Source organism: Antrostomus carolinensis, unplaced genomic scaffold, assembly GCF_000700745.2.
Source record: "Antrostomus carolinensis isolate BGI_N321 unplaced genomic scaffold, ASM70074v2 scaffold14721, whole genome shotgun sequence".
NCBI lineage: Eukaryota > Metazoa > Chordata > Aves > Caprimulgiformes > Caprimulgidae > Antrostomus > Antrostomus carolinensis.
In genome coordinates this window covers 51106-68643 of record NW_010292340.1, presented here as the reverse complement: position 1 = coordinate 68643, position 17538 = coordinate 51106, and positions in this window count along the sequence as shown.

Sequence of the window (17538 nt, the reverse complement as noted above, 5' to 3'; positions counted from 1 at the left end):
TAAACCACACATACACTCCATGTAATGTGATTTGCTGTGTCTTTTATAACATGAACTACTTCTTTGTCATTTTAAAAACTAGTTTTAATTGATTTTCAGATATCAAGCATCACTACAAAGACCTATTTTTATTTCATTGCACTGGCTTCTACTTTATTGTTTAATTTTATGTCAGTCTGTTGAGATCTCTTTATATGAGGTATTTCCTTCTTAGCCATATTTTATTAAAATATCAACTAGTACTAGGGATCTTTCCATGGTTTTTTGAAATTTAGAAATAGCTTGGCTCTTACATGATACTTTAATAATGTTGCCAACCCTCTGATAAGTTGTTCACATCAGATATTTAGCCCCAATACCTAATGCTTGAGAATCTACATTGATTCTCTTCACGTTCCGCCTCTGAATTCCAAGATCTATGAATATTAAGTTGTGCTTGCCCCAAAGCAAAAGTATACTCACTAAGATATTTGCTGAGATCAGGAGTCTCTCTGCCCCATTTTTAAAACAAAGGCATTAATAAAGAAGCACTATAAAATGTACAACACTGAAAAAAATGAGAGAAATTGAGTATTTTTAATAAAGTGGGAAAAAAATCCTCTAGTTCAAAGCACCCTATCTGAGCTACCCTAAATAATGCAAAAGAGTAACAATTTATAGCACTTTTACAGAATTATGTCTGCTGAGAAGCGTGAATAGACCCTGGTTTCTAAACCTATGATGAGTATTTTTAAAAACAGTGGTCACCTAGGGTAAAAAGATGTAATTCTCTATAATTTTAACCCTTACAAATACATGGGTAGATACTATATATAGCATCTATGGAGGTCAGTTAGACCTGGTGGCAATAGTTGCATTGTTACCCAGCATGCTCATAATTACTTTGTGTACCAAGCACAGAAGTCATAGAGCTATGCCGAGGGTACACATGTACATCTTTCAATGCTGAAACATCTTTCACAAGGACTAAATGAGCTTTATAATTTTAAATGCATCCATAAATGTGTACTTTTAAAATTCCTTAAATATCTCTTTTTTTTTTTTTTTTTTTTTTTTTTTTATAATTACATTTCTTAAGTTCTATTCCAAATGCTCTCAGCTTCCTTTATGATTTGGACCATTTTAATGCATGCATGAAAATAAGGAACTTATTTAAAAAAAGCTGAAACTAGTACAAATGAGAAGGAAAAAAGAAACACAGAAGAAATGTGAATGAGGTGGTTTACTAGTTTGCCAACAGGTGGAATAAATGTGCTATGGCAAAAACAACCCATTGAGATAAGTGCTGAAGCAAACTAATACTACTAATTTATGTAGGCATGTATTAAGATTCTCAAGGCTCAGTTTCTAAACTGTGACTACATAATATTACTTCTGCCCCCCCTGTTTGTAATTACATTGCTTTCATTTTTATATATTGAACAGTTCCCCAGCTGCTCTTTAGAAAATAATAAATTGGTTAATTTTAAGAGCAACCACATATGGTTAAGATAATTCAAGAGATACAACTGAGTAATGTAATTCATCTTTTTTTACACAAATCTTTATATTAAACTAAAAATAAAGCTCTACTATGTTTATTACAGTAAATATTCTTATTGAAATCAACAGTATATGAGTTATTCCCAGCAGGTTCTATATAAGCCATTACTGAAATATCTCATTGCAAGTATTTTTCAGCAATTTCTTCCGTCTGTTATTCTATATATTACAATATATTGAGCACAAAATAAGATATTGGTATCTCTCAGTATAACTTCTATTGGATTATGAATTAAGATGCATATAAACTGGATTGTAAATTAAGAAACACAAAAAGTCAAAGCGCCCCTTGGATATGGAAAGCGCCCAGTGTGGTAGAGACCTCACCTCCCCACCAGCATCAGGGCTGACACTCGAGACACTTCAGGATAGCACTCTTATTCACCACCCTGGCAGAAATAAGAAATTCCCTGGCTTCAAGAAGAAGTTCTAGAGAAATTTATTCTTCTCTTTACTGGCAATTGCTATGTAGGACTTTATATGGATTCCCAGATAGCATTAATGGTTCTGTTTTCTGCATGCCTCAGGCCACAGGGCTGTGATTACTTTTAATCAGTTTCAAGACTCCCCACCCTGAGCTGCGCTTTGGTTATCTTCAGACTGGATCAGTACGTTGTAGCCTATGTACTGTAACACTTGGAAGTTTCCCTGAGGCTTTCAGGCTATGCAGAATGCAGCCAAAATGAAAGTTTAGGTCCCTTTCTTTCCTCTTCCTCTCCCTACAGGAACTTCACTGGCTGTTCCCCGTTTCCCATCAGTAGTCCCAAGTACTGTACAGCAATTGTAAATCCTGCCCGTTCTTTTCTAAGGTAATACCATAAAACAAACAAACAAAAACCCCCCAAACAATCACAAAAAGGAAAATAAAAATACAATAGAATAGATAAAATAAAATAAATTAAAATAAAAATAAAGTAATATTTTCCTGGGAGCTTGCAATGTTGTTTCTTTTTTATATTACCCTTAAATGCCTTCTGAAAACCCATGCAACTACATGTAATTTAACTTTACATGTATTCCTGATAAAAAACAAGTCTCAAATCACCAGTCTGTGTGATCAGAAATAAACTTTAACAGTCTTCAACCCCAAAAACTCAGTTTAATGGGTGCAAGGAGGACAGACTCCTTGTGTTCACCCATTAACACAGTGGAAAAGATTCTGATTCTGCCACTCACACTCATACTTGTTCCTCACTCATTAACCTTTATTTCAGTGAAACATGTAACTTGTGTTATTGACCTCTGCCAATATAAGCAGCACACTTTCTGTTTCAAAAGATCTATAACACTCATTGCACGGGGATGCTAAAACTTAACATGAATGTTTAAAAAGAGTGAATATCATTTAGAACAGTAAAATAATTTTCAGGATCATATGGTAACTATCAGTAGCATAACAAACACCAAATTATGTGTCAATGTGATAAAATCATGTCAGTGCAGGGGGTGGGGAGCAACTGGGAAGATGCAGTGACAGTACTCTGTGCATGTGCAATTCTTATTATTCAGAAAAACAAAGAAGAGAAAGTTGGAGGAAATGTATCTATAAAAATCCCTGCTGAATAATATATAATTATCAAAAAGAGCCCAGACAAACACTCAGATGATTCTTATAGCACATCAGACAAAATATACCAGTTATTCAAAAAAACGAGGCAGATGAGATTAGGCTTGTGCAGGTTGTTTTGCTGACATGCAGCGTTCTAGACAAGCAAGTGAACATGCTATTAGACAAGCAAGGGAACACATTACACAAGGACCTACACAAACTACAAAACAATCAAAGACTGTTTCAATATCATAATGTAAAGTTGTAATGGGAAGGCAGACAGGATGATAAAAAGAAGCAGATTTCTTTGAAATGTGAGTCAAGAGGAGGAAAAAAGTGACAATCTCATAACATTTTCAGATGAAGATTTAAGATTATGGCACCTTCCACATGAAGAACATAGGAAGTGAATACCAAAACACGCAGCTATTAAAACAACAAAAGTAACGTAATTTTTACAAGCTATATAACTCCACTGTTAGAGAACTCAGCTAATTCCAGAAAGGAAGATACTCGGGGACAGAGGGATGTAAGGTCTAATTAAATGTAGAGTAATGCTGCTGAATAAAGTCTAGAGTGGTTTTCTGCCTTCAGTACAGAAACTGCTGTCTCCTACAAAATAACCAGACTGGGCTCCACTAATTTCCCAGCAGCAATTCCAAAAGCAAGAAGCTGCAAAAGCTCTTTCTCTTTTGGTAGTTTTGTGTTGAGCAGCCATAAACTCAAGTTTAACTGAAAGGAGGGTTTTGCAATTGCAAAACCAAGAGCTGCAGTAGCACCAGTTTTTCAAAGCTGCCACTGCAGCAGTGACTGTGGGAAGCCTAATGCAAGATTAAGACTCCAGCTGCAGGAAACAATGTTTTTATTTAATGTTGAGTACAAAACTTCTCTTTACTCATTGTTGAAATACAGGTTGCAGGAAGAACAGTTTTGTCCTTCCACTGGAAAACTACCCAATTTCCAGTTAACTCCTGCTGGCAAGACTGGCTGACCAACCATGCTGTGATGAAAGAAAAAAGGCAGAAGCTCTGTACGAACGGACAAGAGACTGTCATGTACATTCATGAAAAAGACAGACCAGAACACTTCACAGTGTGATAAAGGGGAAATAAAAATGAATAAATAAAGACAAATAAGATAAAGAGACATGGCCAAGTTACACCAGAAAAAGCGAAACCAAGATCACTGTTAAACCACCTATGGGGCAAAATGTACTTTTCATGTGATGAGAAAAGGTGTACATGGCTGCCCCGTAAATCTTGTAATTTCTCTGTTTTCAAAAAGCAGAAATATTCCTGTTAAAATCACCAGTAAAGTCAAAGGAGAATTGGGACAATTTCCCAGATTTTGATGGATTCTCAATTTGGAAACATTATAGAAGTACTTCTATGACGCACCCATTAAACTATAACGTAGCCAAATTGAGAATCCATCAAAATGGATTATAGAAGTCCATTATAGAAGTACTTCTATAATGTAAGTCTCCATCTTGAAACATAACAAAACACCAAGTATCAGGTTGAAAATGCTTCTAGAAGTATCAGCCAAGTTGGTCATACCAAGTTAAGAGAGTCTAATATATAAACACAATACTATACATCATAAACAGCAAAACAAAGTTGCAGTTACAACTAGGATCTATCAATTTAATGGGAAGAAACAAACTCTTCATATTAAGCAGAAAACAAAGTGAATAACCACTTTATGATCAAGCTTATAGAGACACACCTGCAGATAGATGCAGGAGTATAAGATGCTTCTGCACACAGTCTTTTGTGTCTACAAGGACATGATTCAAACTCTTCAGGACGAGCATTGGTTATTTTTCTAGATGGAATATTATTTTTTATAAGCTCGAATATCTCTTTCTTGTCTTGCCAGTGAACACTGGCTCAAGCCTGAAGTACCTACAGCAAGAAATCAAAGCAACATAAAAAGTATTTACAAGCACATGTACCAAGGAAGGCAAAGTGGGAGAAGAAGATAAGAGGCAGTAGGTTTCCTCTCCGTGTCAGCTGGCAGGACACATGCTGTGAGCCACATGAGGAAGCAGGTCACCTGGCCCACAGGAGCTCCAGCATTCACAAGAGTGATTTATGTCAGGGAGCAAAACCCAAACAACTTTAAAAAAGAGGATCAATTTCAGCAATTCGTATGCTACCAATAATTGAAAAACAGATAAAACCAAAAACAATTGGAAGTTTCTTGAAAAATGAAGTATCTTTTGTTCCAGTGAGAACAGCAATTTACTTCTGCTGTGTATTTCCTTTGTATAAGCAGCAGTCATTTGCTGGTGCATGCAGAGAGGGGAGGAAAGAAAAGGTGTTCACGTTTTCTAAAAAAATACACATTTATGAACAAATGCTTGGCTTTGGTCCAATAGGTTTTTTGTCTACTCATTATGATCTTAATACAGTCCTAAGTAAAGTAGTTCCCACAGAATAATGTTGCATCTATAATGGGCAAGACTTTTGTATTTATGTGTCAAGTTTTGCAGGGTAAGGGAAAAGGCTTTTTGGATAGTTGTGGGATCTTCATTTTCCCTCACTTTGAGCTTAAAAAAAAGGCCAGTGTTCATAATTCTTCATTTCTGTGGAATCCTTATAAATGTTTTTCTACAGTTGAGCTGGTATTGTGAATTATTCCCTTGCACAGCTCCACAAGCTACCCCCATATGAGTAACAGAAGAGCAAGTTAAGAAAAATTATAAGAGAAGTGCTTAGGGAAGAGAGCACTGCAGCGTACATTACAAAGGTCAGAGGGAGCCCAGAAGCAGAACTAGAAAAATATTCTTCACAGTATGCATCGCAGTGTAGAAATTCGCATAAAACTCAAATACCATCATTGTTATTTTTGAAATCAAGAAAGCTGGGCAAAAAATTGCAGAAGAGACCTGATAAAAGTACAAACTAACAAGTCGCTTCTGTGTTAAGAATTTACTGAGATATTTGACCTTAAAGAACAGATACAGTAGATTTTTAAGTCCAGTCAAAAGACTCTCAGTTGTTGAATCCAAACCACCTCCATATCTGGTGAAGAAAGCTACTAAAGATGCATATTTTTTTCCTTCCGTGGAAGGAATTCACTGAAACAACCAACCAAACAAAAAAACTTTCAGCCTAAGCAAACAGAAATTGTGTTAGGAAGAGTCTAGAGCAGCATGTTCTTCCCAAAATATTTATCATGACTAGGTAGTAAGTGTTAGGTGAGAAAAATAAAGGATGTGTCCAAAACACAGAATGTGAAAGGAAACAACTCTTAATGTTTGTACAGACACAACAAAACGAATCCTTCACTTTCATCTGCTGTCACCTCTTGTTGACTGGCAGCCTCGGTTACTGTAAGAAGTGATAGAACATGTTTTCCTGGTATGGTTATCAGGTCTATGACTGTAAGGGAAAACACCAAAAACAGACACCAAGTGGTTGGTTTCTTAGAAACAGAAACAAAATTGAGAAAAAAATGTAATTATTGCTTTTAATAACTAACTGGAAGAAAACATGGAACAACTAAGAAATTCACTTGGCAACCAATAGAAATTAGAAACCTTAGGATCATTTAGCGGACTAAAGGACTTGGAAGACCATTCAGAAAAGCTGAAGTCTATGCTGAACCTGATCCTACTGTACCTAAATTACTGATCAATAAACTGAGATCCATTACACAGAGGTTTATTAAACTCCAAAGCAAAGCTTGACTATAAAAATTTGAAGAAGGAAAAATAACCCAAGACCAGACATGAATTATGGTATGGCTAATTTGGGAATTGCAAGGTCTACAGAAGGGATGATGAAGTCTCTGTCATTTGGGAAGCACACATCAACATAAATTTTGCTCTTTCCTGAATGGCTAGAGTTGTGACGCTACTACTATCCAGAGAAGTCCAACTTCTACATGCTTACATGCGATATTCCCCTGATGCAGTCTCTTCCACTAATCTTCTAAGTGTTGTATGTGATTCCTTCTGTGTGCAAAAGCTACAGGGCAAACTGCAATCAATGCATAATTTGACTTGATGCCCTTTGAGTTTCCCAGTACTCTGAAACAGGCAAAATCACTTAAGAGTAGCTGATTCAATTTGTCAGGCAGCACTGTGTGTAACATGTATTGGCCCTAATTCTGCTGTAGCAGAATAGGGTTTCTTGTCAGTCAGTCAGGGCATTGGGCTATTCACAGGAGCATGGCAGGGAAAAATGTGAGCCTAAGGAAGAACTCCACGCAAGAATATTTAGTTAGAGGGGAACTCGTGTATATACGAATATTAACATTTAAAGTCACACAGTAATACATTTTATAGAGCTAAATTCAGTTATTGTAGATATTGAAAGGAAAGTTCACAGGATAGGTGCTTTCCCACATACTGCACCAGCTCTCTGAAGGAACAAAGAAATTCTCCCATTGTCTGTTTTTGAACTTGGTTTCCAGTTTTCTGGGCTATCACCTCTCAGGAGGTGTGTAGCATTTAGTTTTGGTTCCATTTTGGTTTTGTTTGGGGTTTTTGTTTGCTCTCAAACTGCCTGCCACCATCTGTTCCAGCACTCTGAGGTACATTTCTGAGAAGGGAAAGGAAGGGGGAGGTACAGGTTTCTCCATTTAATATTGGTTTCATGGGTTAAATTTTTTTATACAAATCAGCGGAGGCAGATGTTCCCATGCCATAGAAGACTGTTACTTTGCCATCAGACCTTCATACGCAGTGTTTGAAATCAGCTTCACAATAGAAAATTATAATAGAACAAATAAGGCATGTCTGTTGTTTAATATATTAATGTCAGGAAATAATAATTTACACTAATTGTATCTACATGTGAGCAAACAGTTACATTGTTTACGGTTAAAAAGTCCATTAAAGAAGACTATATATTGGTACAACTCCTTTAATTCCAGGATTTATCGGAAGGCTATGGTAATATTCATACAGGTAGGCAGACAGTGGGCCTACACAGATGCAAATACACATTTGTAATTCTCTTTCACAAATAATAGCTTTATAAAATATACAAATGTGGTGCTTGAGATACATTCCAGGATCATATCTTATCTTCTATTTGAAATATGCTAGAACACCTTTGGCCTCTATTGAAAATACAGAAAGATCTAACCTGACAAAAAAGTGAGATATCCTACATTTATTTAAACCACATACCATGCTGAAGAATCTTTTATCAAAGATCCAGGAGTACTTACCTTTCCTGATACACTACTTCTTGAAATGTCAGCATCCTAGAGAAATACCATTAAGCCTCCAGACAGCATGTGCTTTCCCTGATTGTCTCTTCTATTTTTTTTCTGGGCTTAGAATTGGGCCCAAATAATTCACTCAAGTCTTCAACAAGCATATTAACCCAAGGAGTGCCACATACAGTGTTTCATACTTGATTAATTAAAAAATCAAGCATCTGAAATACAGTCAGTACAAAAGATATCACAAACAAATTGTGTCCTTCCCATTTTACTTTTAACAAAATGCTTCAAAAAGTCTTTACACTTCTGTGCAAATTGCCTGCCCTTTGTGCACCAGCATCCTTGCTGGGGTGCTGATAGCCTACTCTGGGCATCTACGGTCAACAGGATCTTGCTTTTCACTTCCCTGATTAAGTAAGTAATGTTCACTTTCTGGGAATCCCCCATGGAGCAGCAGCATTCCTACGTGCCTGGCCGTAACACCAGTAATGACTGGATTCTGAGAGAATTTGAAAACCTTCCTCAACACACTTATTTCTGTTTTTCAACCTATATTCAAAGCAATACTTTGGCATCGTTACGTGATTTTTGACAGGGTTACTGTAAATTCATCATGCTAAACTGAAATGTTTCTGGCAGATGTCTACTATGCAACAATCAAGCTATGCATACAATAAAATGTTACAACCACAGTGCTACTTCTAGTTGTAAAAATTACACATATAATATTTATTAATGCTAACTGGGAGCACAATTATGCATTATATTATTTATTTTTTAATTAGAAAACTTACTGCAAACAGTTACTTCAGTACGTTACATGGAATTAAAATTTTAAAAATTTAGTCAAGTCAAAAGTTGTTATTGGTAAAAAGAAAATGAACACATGTATGTGCTAAAAAAGCTCAGTTTCTTTTTCAACCCTTCAGATTTTTTTTCATAGTCACTAACAAATTATTTTTTCAGTCTTTTCTAGTTTTCTTCCTGAAGGCTACCCTGGAACAATGGATTCAGAAAGCTATTTGGTGCGAAAAAACCCTGAATCATTAAAGGGGAATACTGTAACTTTTCCAAAAGCAAACATTACTGAACAGCAGGCAAAGAAGTAGGATTTATTTTGAAAGTAATTTAACCTATTCATATTTACGGAAGTCAAGCTTAAATCATGCAAAACAACTTGTTCCATGAGTACTGGAATTAATTTTCATTTGTGTGATTTCAGTCTCTCAGCTTGATTCCCTTACATTTAATAAAATCTGAACTTCAGCTATAGGTTTTCCGCAATTAAACATTTTTAGTAAGTCTCCCTTCTGTGGATTCTCTGACAGCTTCTAAGTGCTGAGCAAATTCTGCAAGTTCCCCTTCAGTGGGGTAAGAATAGGCCCACTTTCCTTTGTTAGGTTTCTTTTTTGTTTGTTTGTTTATTTGTTTTTTTAATTGCTGTCATTTTTCGGTTCAAATGGGACCATCAGGCTTAGAAGTTATTAGCAGGGAATAAAAAAATGGACAAACACACACACAAGCATATACAGTGGATTACTAAGCTCTTTTCTCTCTGGAAACCAGGCTAAGAAAAAGTGAAAAATTATTTGTGTCATTGGAGAAATCCCCGTATGTCTCAAAATACAGTCTAACAAACTACTTATGAATTCCATAGGGGTCAATTTTCATTTTACCATTTGACTCCCTCAAGAAAACCACAGAACTGAAGAAGTAGCCTGTGGGAAATAAATAAATAAATAAATAAACCTAATGGTACAGTTTGTGAGTTAAATTTCTCCTGGAGTAGGGGAATGCAAAACTATTGCTGAATCAATGTAACACAGCATTGTATTAACCTCTCACTAAAGAGCAGGGAAGTGAAATATCCAGTAAGTGCCCAACCTTTGCACCTGCTCTGTAATTTCCTGCATTGCAACATGTGGAAGGATAGTGTACAAATAAAAAAAGCCAGTACCCACTTCTTTTCCCCAGAGGAAGGTTCCCAGAGGAACCAGACCTTCTAGCTCTGTATTTTTGTTCTTTTAACGTTTCAGAGTAGATCTGTAAGGTTATGATGAGCCTACTGACAGCTCACAACACACAAATCCCAGCAGTCCTCTGTACACCGGAATGTATTTTGTCTTGTAAATTTTCCATAAACTTTTATACCATAGATGAACTTTCATGCTGTATTTTGGTGTGAGTGGACTATCTTAACACTGCCACACATTTTCCTTTCACAGCCCATTTTATTAACTTTTTTATATTAAGTAAATTCACTTTTTATCTATGATGTTTATTTTACAGGTAATTCATCTACTTTAAAGTGTTTTCTTAGGGACTTCAATTTAGCTTTGCCCTTGAAATTAACATTTAATGTGTTTTACATTTTTGCAATATAAATTAACCTTTATTTGAATTATTAGTCCAGAACTGTAACCTACACTCACCATACTATCCCAGACAGCTACCGTGAGAGAAAAGACATTTTTCTGTGGTGGAGATCCTGCACCAGTGAAAGTAGCACCATTTCAAGTCCATTTCAATAGATTAGAGATATAACTGGTGCTTCTCATACTCCCACCAGTAAGGGTAAGGAAACAAAGAAAAAACCTACCAAATAAAACCCCAGCCCACAGAGATGCTGTAGAACCTGGTACAGGAAGACAGCCAAGGAATAATCCACCTTGTAGACCCAGGAGATCTGTCCCTGCTTTATCTGATCATAGAATTATAGAATCATAGAATGGTTTGGGTTGGAAGGGACCTTAAAGATCATCTAGTTCCAAGCCCCCTGCCATCAGCAGGGACACCTTCCACTAGACCAGGTTGCTCAAAGCCTCATCCAGCCTGGCCTTAAACACTTCCAGGGAGGGGGCATCCACAACTTCCTTGGGCAAAATGCACGTATCTCATCTGCAGAGAACAGGTCAGTAAACGTTACTTCTTCATTAGATAATCCCTCTGAACACAGGTGATAAACAGTACAGAATACTGTCACTTTTCTTATGCACCTAGAATATATAGATATATTATGCCAGTGAAAGTTTTATGGAAAAAGATTTCCTTCTATCTTTTTTTAATGTTTAACAAAAGTAAGAATTCTGTGAGTCCCATTGAAGTTATTAAAATAATCTATTAGTGCTGCTAGACAACAAATTCATGAAGTATTGCTGCATCATCTCATATAACCTCTCCAATATGAAAGGAAATAAAATTCCATCCAGTTCAACATTTATTGATTTTTTTCTATATATATACTATATATACTTATATATGTATGCATATACACACACAGCCTTTTAAAGGTAAGCATATCTTTCAGAAAAGCATTCAGTTGAGGACTAAAACAATCAGAATGTGAGTAATCGAATGTTGCATTTGGTAGTTTGTTCTACTCATTACCACCTTCACAGTTATATTCAGGTAAGAAATTGGACACCAGTTTTTGTTTGCCTTTAGATTTTAGCTCTTTCTGCAACTCTCTGGTAGAATAAAAAAAGCTTCAGAACACCATAATTTGTTCCTGTGAAGACACTGGTACAGTGTGATGAAGTCACATCTCAGTCTTCTGCTGGATAAACTGAGTAGAATGAAATCGGCAATTCTCTCATTTTAAAGCAATTTTAGGCCTCTCAGTAATTTCTGAGGCTCTGTTTTGGACTATTTCTGTTTTTCAAAACACAAAAGTCAGAGTGCAGTGTTCAGAAACCAGTTTCCTAAGCGCACACTCTTCCCTGGTTCCAGTCATTGCATTACCCATTTAAAAATCAAAATGTCGCTGAGAAAGGCCACAGCATTTCAACTGAAAACCATTGTTCAGTATCTTCATCATAATCCTCAAGTATTTTCAAAGTGTTCAAAATGAATCCTCTTTTGACAAAGTAAATTCTAAATATTTTCCTTCCCCTTCATAGCGTGGAAAAAAAATTTTCAGAAGAGGTCGATCCTACCAGGTCCAGATTGCTCTAAGCACCTTGTAATAAGGTATATGTTTAATTTACTGTTCCATCAACTATTGATTCATCTACAAATTCTGCTAGAAATGCTTTCAGATAATTGATTAAAATGTTGAATAGTGGCAGGCACAGTACCAATTTCTGCAGAACCTCTCTAAAATCACCCTTTTAATAATTATTTCATTTGACAACTACTGTTTGAGACTATTAGTTACTTGGTTTCAGTCTACATCTTCTGCACATATTAAAGTATAATCTTGCAGATCAGGATGTCATATAAGTCCTAAGTCAAATGTGTTAAGAACTCAGGTATATTATGGCTATAAGATCATTTTTATCAGCCAAACTTTTATTCTCATTAGTGAATAATAATTGAGAAGTATTTCCCATAAAACTATATTGACATGCATTAGTACTTTTTCCATAATTGAATTTGTCATTATTTCCAGATCAAGCTTCCAATGATCTTCCCTGAGAATAAACTGAGCTTTCCCCAAATTCTAATTACCAATTTTGAACATGAACAGGAATAATGTAGCATCAACCTTTTGAAAAGCAGTTTGTTTATGTTAAAATCCACTCTCGCCTAAGGTCTTAAAACCATCTTGTAAGGTTACTACAAAGTTGCAAGGAAGTTTAATAAGCAAAACACCATTCTTCAGTAAAAAGGTTTTTTTGCATAGATAAATATGTATTAGGTATCAAAGAATCAATGAGAACCAATAGAACTGTAGAGGAAATTTTAGTGAAAACATGGAGGATGCTGGATTAGTAAACAAAGTGCTGAACAGAAATGGCAAGAAGCTGAAATCTGAGATGGAGCAAAACCATAGAAGTAACAAATGGAGATAAGCTTTAATGACATGGGAGATTTATTTTCTCTGTGTTTGCCAAGATGACACTTGCAGGTCTCCACCCTAAAAACTTTAAAAAGTGTTCTACAAGTCCCATGAAAATCTTACAAGTGTTTATGTAAAAGATCATAATATTGATCCTTTGGACTGTTCCCTTTACAGAAGTTAAGGTCCAACTGAAATACTGTTAACTTTCTTGCCACAGAAATCCATGCATGTTATAGACATGAATATATTTTTTTAACTCAACACACCATGCAACACCTACGTTTCTCATTAGCAGAGAAAGTCAAGTTGTTCCCTCAGTCTTGTGATACTTTGAAATGAGAAGCATAGCTCATACAGTCTATAATGCCTGAAATGAATGCTGTACTGAAGAAAGGTTGAAGAAACCGGACTGGATTGCTTTGAACTAGGTAAGAGAAAACTAGGCAGGAGTACACAAACTATATGAAAGGTTAATATATGAAAGGTTAGGACAAAAGAATGGTGATTGTTCTACACATCCACTGGGAATAGAACATGGATTCATCAGTTTGCAGAAATGAAAATAAGATTAAATGGGATGTTAGAAAAAAGCTTTCTAGCTGTAAGACTACTGTAGCACTAATGCCAACTATCTCAAGTGTCCTAAAGTCGTTTCATCAGATGTTTTCAAGAACATTTTTAGAGACTGTTTCAGCTTAGATTGCTGAAGTGCTCCAGAAGTTCCTAACAACCATGTACTTCTCTTTCCACAACATTTTTTTGTGAATTTTGGAATTAGTATCTTTCAGCCCTAAGTCAAATGTGTTAAGAACTCAGGTATATTATGGCTATAAGAGGTATATTATGGAAGTGCTCCAGAAGTTCCTAACAACCATGTACTTCTCTTTCCACAACATTTTTTTGTGAATTTTGGAATTAGTATCTTTCAGTATTAGCCTTTTTCATACAAATTATTCTGAAAAATAATTCCCAGAAAAAGTTGAAAGTTAGTATTACTCTGAAACACATTCTATTTTTGTCCTTTCCAAACAATGTGTGAGATGTAAGTTCAGTATGATATAGACTTTTTTTTATTTACATGTACATATACTACAAAAATATTACAGTTCAACTTCCAGATGTTATAAAAATTAATATCAGCTTTAAAAGAATGTGAAACATAAAAGTATCATTTTAACACCAAAAAATACATTTTCACCACAGGTTTTTGTAACAAGACTTGCATATGCAAGACATGGAACAATTTAAAAATCATTTTGATGCATTATGAATCACTTGCAAAAAAATAAAGAAGTGAAGACATCCTCAATTTTGGTAAATATTTATAGAGCCAAACAATATGAAGTATATGTAACAATCAAATTTCTAGTGAAAATGTGTGCAAGTGGGTTTATTTTGAAAGGAAAATTCCTACTCCCAGTGTCATACCCAATTAAATTCTCCAGGTAATGACCCCATTTGCATAGAGAGCTGAACCCACAAGTGGGAATTTTAATGGGCACACCACCTGAGTACATTAATTGAGAGTGACACTACTTGAACTAGTTTTGTGCTTACCCCACTGAAAATTCTACTCATATTATTTTTAATGTCAAGCTACAAGTCAAATTTCAAGATGATGGATTTGTTCTTTTTTAAGCATTGAATTTGAATAAAAGAAAGCTTTAATTCTGTTATGCATTGCATAGCTTTAACTAATCTGTAGTTCTGATTCTCACCATTGCTTCATTTTTTCAGTGATTGGAATTTAATTTTATTCATTAATTTGTGAATAATTAGATAGAAAATAATGCCTTCAGCAGCTAAATTGCTTTTGGATTGCTGTTTAATGTACTTTTACCAGAATATATGTTACAGTTAAGCTGGTATAATAGTTTACCAAAATGTAATTGTGTAAATACGTCTAATTATTCTTTTTGAAGAAAGAAGACTGAACATTAAATTTCAGTCATGGATACCTTAATTTCCTAAACTTAACCCCATGAAAACTTGCTGTTTTCAAAGCAGATTACTGATGCGGAGACAGCAGTTGTCAACAGCCGTGGAATCCTTGCACCGTGTTTCCCTTTACCCTTCACACGCTACTTGTAATGACCTTGAAGATATTGTGGATTCTAAACCACTGCTGTTAGTCTACATTAAATGTGTAATCAAGGAGTCTCCTCCTCACATGAAGAAAAAGACAAATGGAGTTGCATTTCCTAGGGAGGAAAGCAAACCCATGTTAATACATTTACTTTCCTAGCTTGTTCTAATTAGTCTTCAGTAACTGAAAGTAGCACAGAATCTAAAAACCAGCATATATGTGCCATAGTAAAAGGTATTAATTTTAAAATAATGTACTGGTCTTACTCCTGTGAGAACTATTTTGAATACTGGCAGTTTGCAAGACTCTGCAGAGTCCATCTCAACAGAATTTTCAGTTCTTTATTTCAAAGAGTAAGACACAATAAATTTATTTTAAACTACATATATCCAAATATAAAACACTGTTGAGCTATGGTTATTCAGATATATTCTGAAATTCTAAAGACATCACTTTCACAAGTCTATTTGACTAGCAGTTGCATACAGCAGTGAAAACAGAAAAGATTAAGAAATAATTTACAACATAACGTACATATTGGTATTGTCATAGACCTCCATAATTAAAGCCCTTTCTGTTCTCTTTGTTCAAAGATTAAAAAAAAAAACAAACCCAAAGAACCCATCTTGTGATAAAGAAACAGAGGTAGGCACTGTGGAAGAAGATTGTAATGGGAAATACATACAAGTTGGAGTACAGCATATTCAGTGTGGTCACTTTGTGCAACTTGGAGAAGAGACAAATTGCAGAAGTCTGCACCACTGATTGAAGAGGAATTGTATAGTGCTTGGGCACCAATTACATACCCTCCTGAGATGATATAAAGAGCCTCAATTATAGTGGAGTATTTTGTCAGTTAAAATAGCATATGCATATCAGAATAAAAATTAGTAAGATACTACTAAAGGTATAAAAGGTATTATACAATCTTTCATCTAACATCCCATTTTTATGAGTATTGAATGTCAATGTACTAACAGTTGCTATAATATACATACATAAAGGAGGTAAACAGGACTGTATGTAGTGGTTTTTTAAATCACTTGTTAGGGGAACTGATATACTAAAAACCCTACAGAGGTTAAGATCACCTAATCAAACTCAACCTCTGCATGTATTTCAGAATGGTAACTCAAGAGAAATTTCTCTCTTTCCAACTATAGTAGAAACAGCCCATCATATCAAAGATTTCTAAAGAAAAGAAAGGCCATCCTTTTATGCCACTAGCACCAAATCATTGGTAAATAGCACAAGCAAGTGCTTATGAGGAGGCTGAATTTTGTACAAGCAATCAACTTCATATTTGAGTATACTGAGCACAGTGAACAAGTTCATCATGGAAGTCGGTGCAGGGTATTATTTTTATTGAACTTCTTTCAATATCCTGATGACAAAATTGAGCTAAGGTCCTCCTGCTCTCACAATTTCAAAGATATGTCAGAAGGGTTAGAAGGTGGAAAAAAAGGTAAGATTAATGTCTGTAGGATTCTAGAGCTACTGCTGTCAACACTACCTGAGGTCTTCCAACACATGGTGTGCACACTCACATACCTAGAGAGAGGAATAGAAAGAAGATACCAAGGAGATATTTCTCCAATATGTAATTTAATTTTGTGCCTAAGAGTAAAATTTAAGATATATCTGTTACCTTTCAGAAAGTCATATTCACAGAATCACAGAATCACAGAATCACAGAATCGCAGAATCGCAGAATCAAAGGGGTTGGAAGGGACCTCAAGAGATCATCTAGTCTAACCCCCCTGCCAAAGTAGGTTCCGTGCACCAGGTTGCAGAGGAAAGTGTCCAGGCGAGTTTTGAAGATCTCCAGGGATGGAGACTCCACAACCTCTCTGGGCAGCCTATTCCAGTGCTCTGTCACCCTCACAGTAAAGAAGTTTTTCCTTAAGTTTGTCTGGAACTTTTGGTGTTCCAGTTTTTGCCCATGGCCCTTGTCCTGTCACAGGGTACTACTGAAAATGCCCGGGCCCATTCATTTGGACCCCGCACTTCAGGTATTTATAGACATTGATAAGATCCCCTCTCAGTCTTGTCTTCTCCAGGCTGAAGAGTCCAAGATATCACAGGCCCCTAATCATCTTTGTGGCCCTTACAAGGCTGCTAGACAGAAGGAGCCTTACTGTTGAAGTACAACAATACAACCGGCACTGCTCTCCAAGAATATACACCAAATATTGTAATCATTAAGGCTTTTTTTTTTTTTTTTTAAATTTTGAACAGCTCAGAAAAGCTTTTCAATCAGCAGATTACTTTAAAAGCAAAGATTCAAGCTCAACAAACAGTTCTTAACACAAGTACTATAGTTGAAATAGTCAATATTCAATCCAAAAGTTACCAAAGGTTGGTCATGATTCCTCTTCATAGAAGCCATTTCTT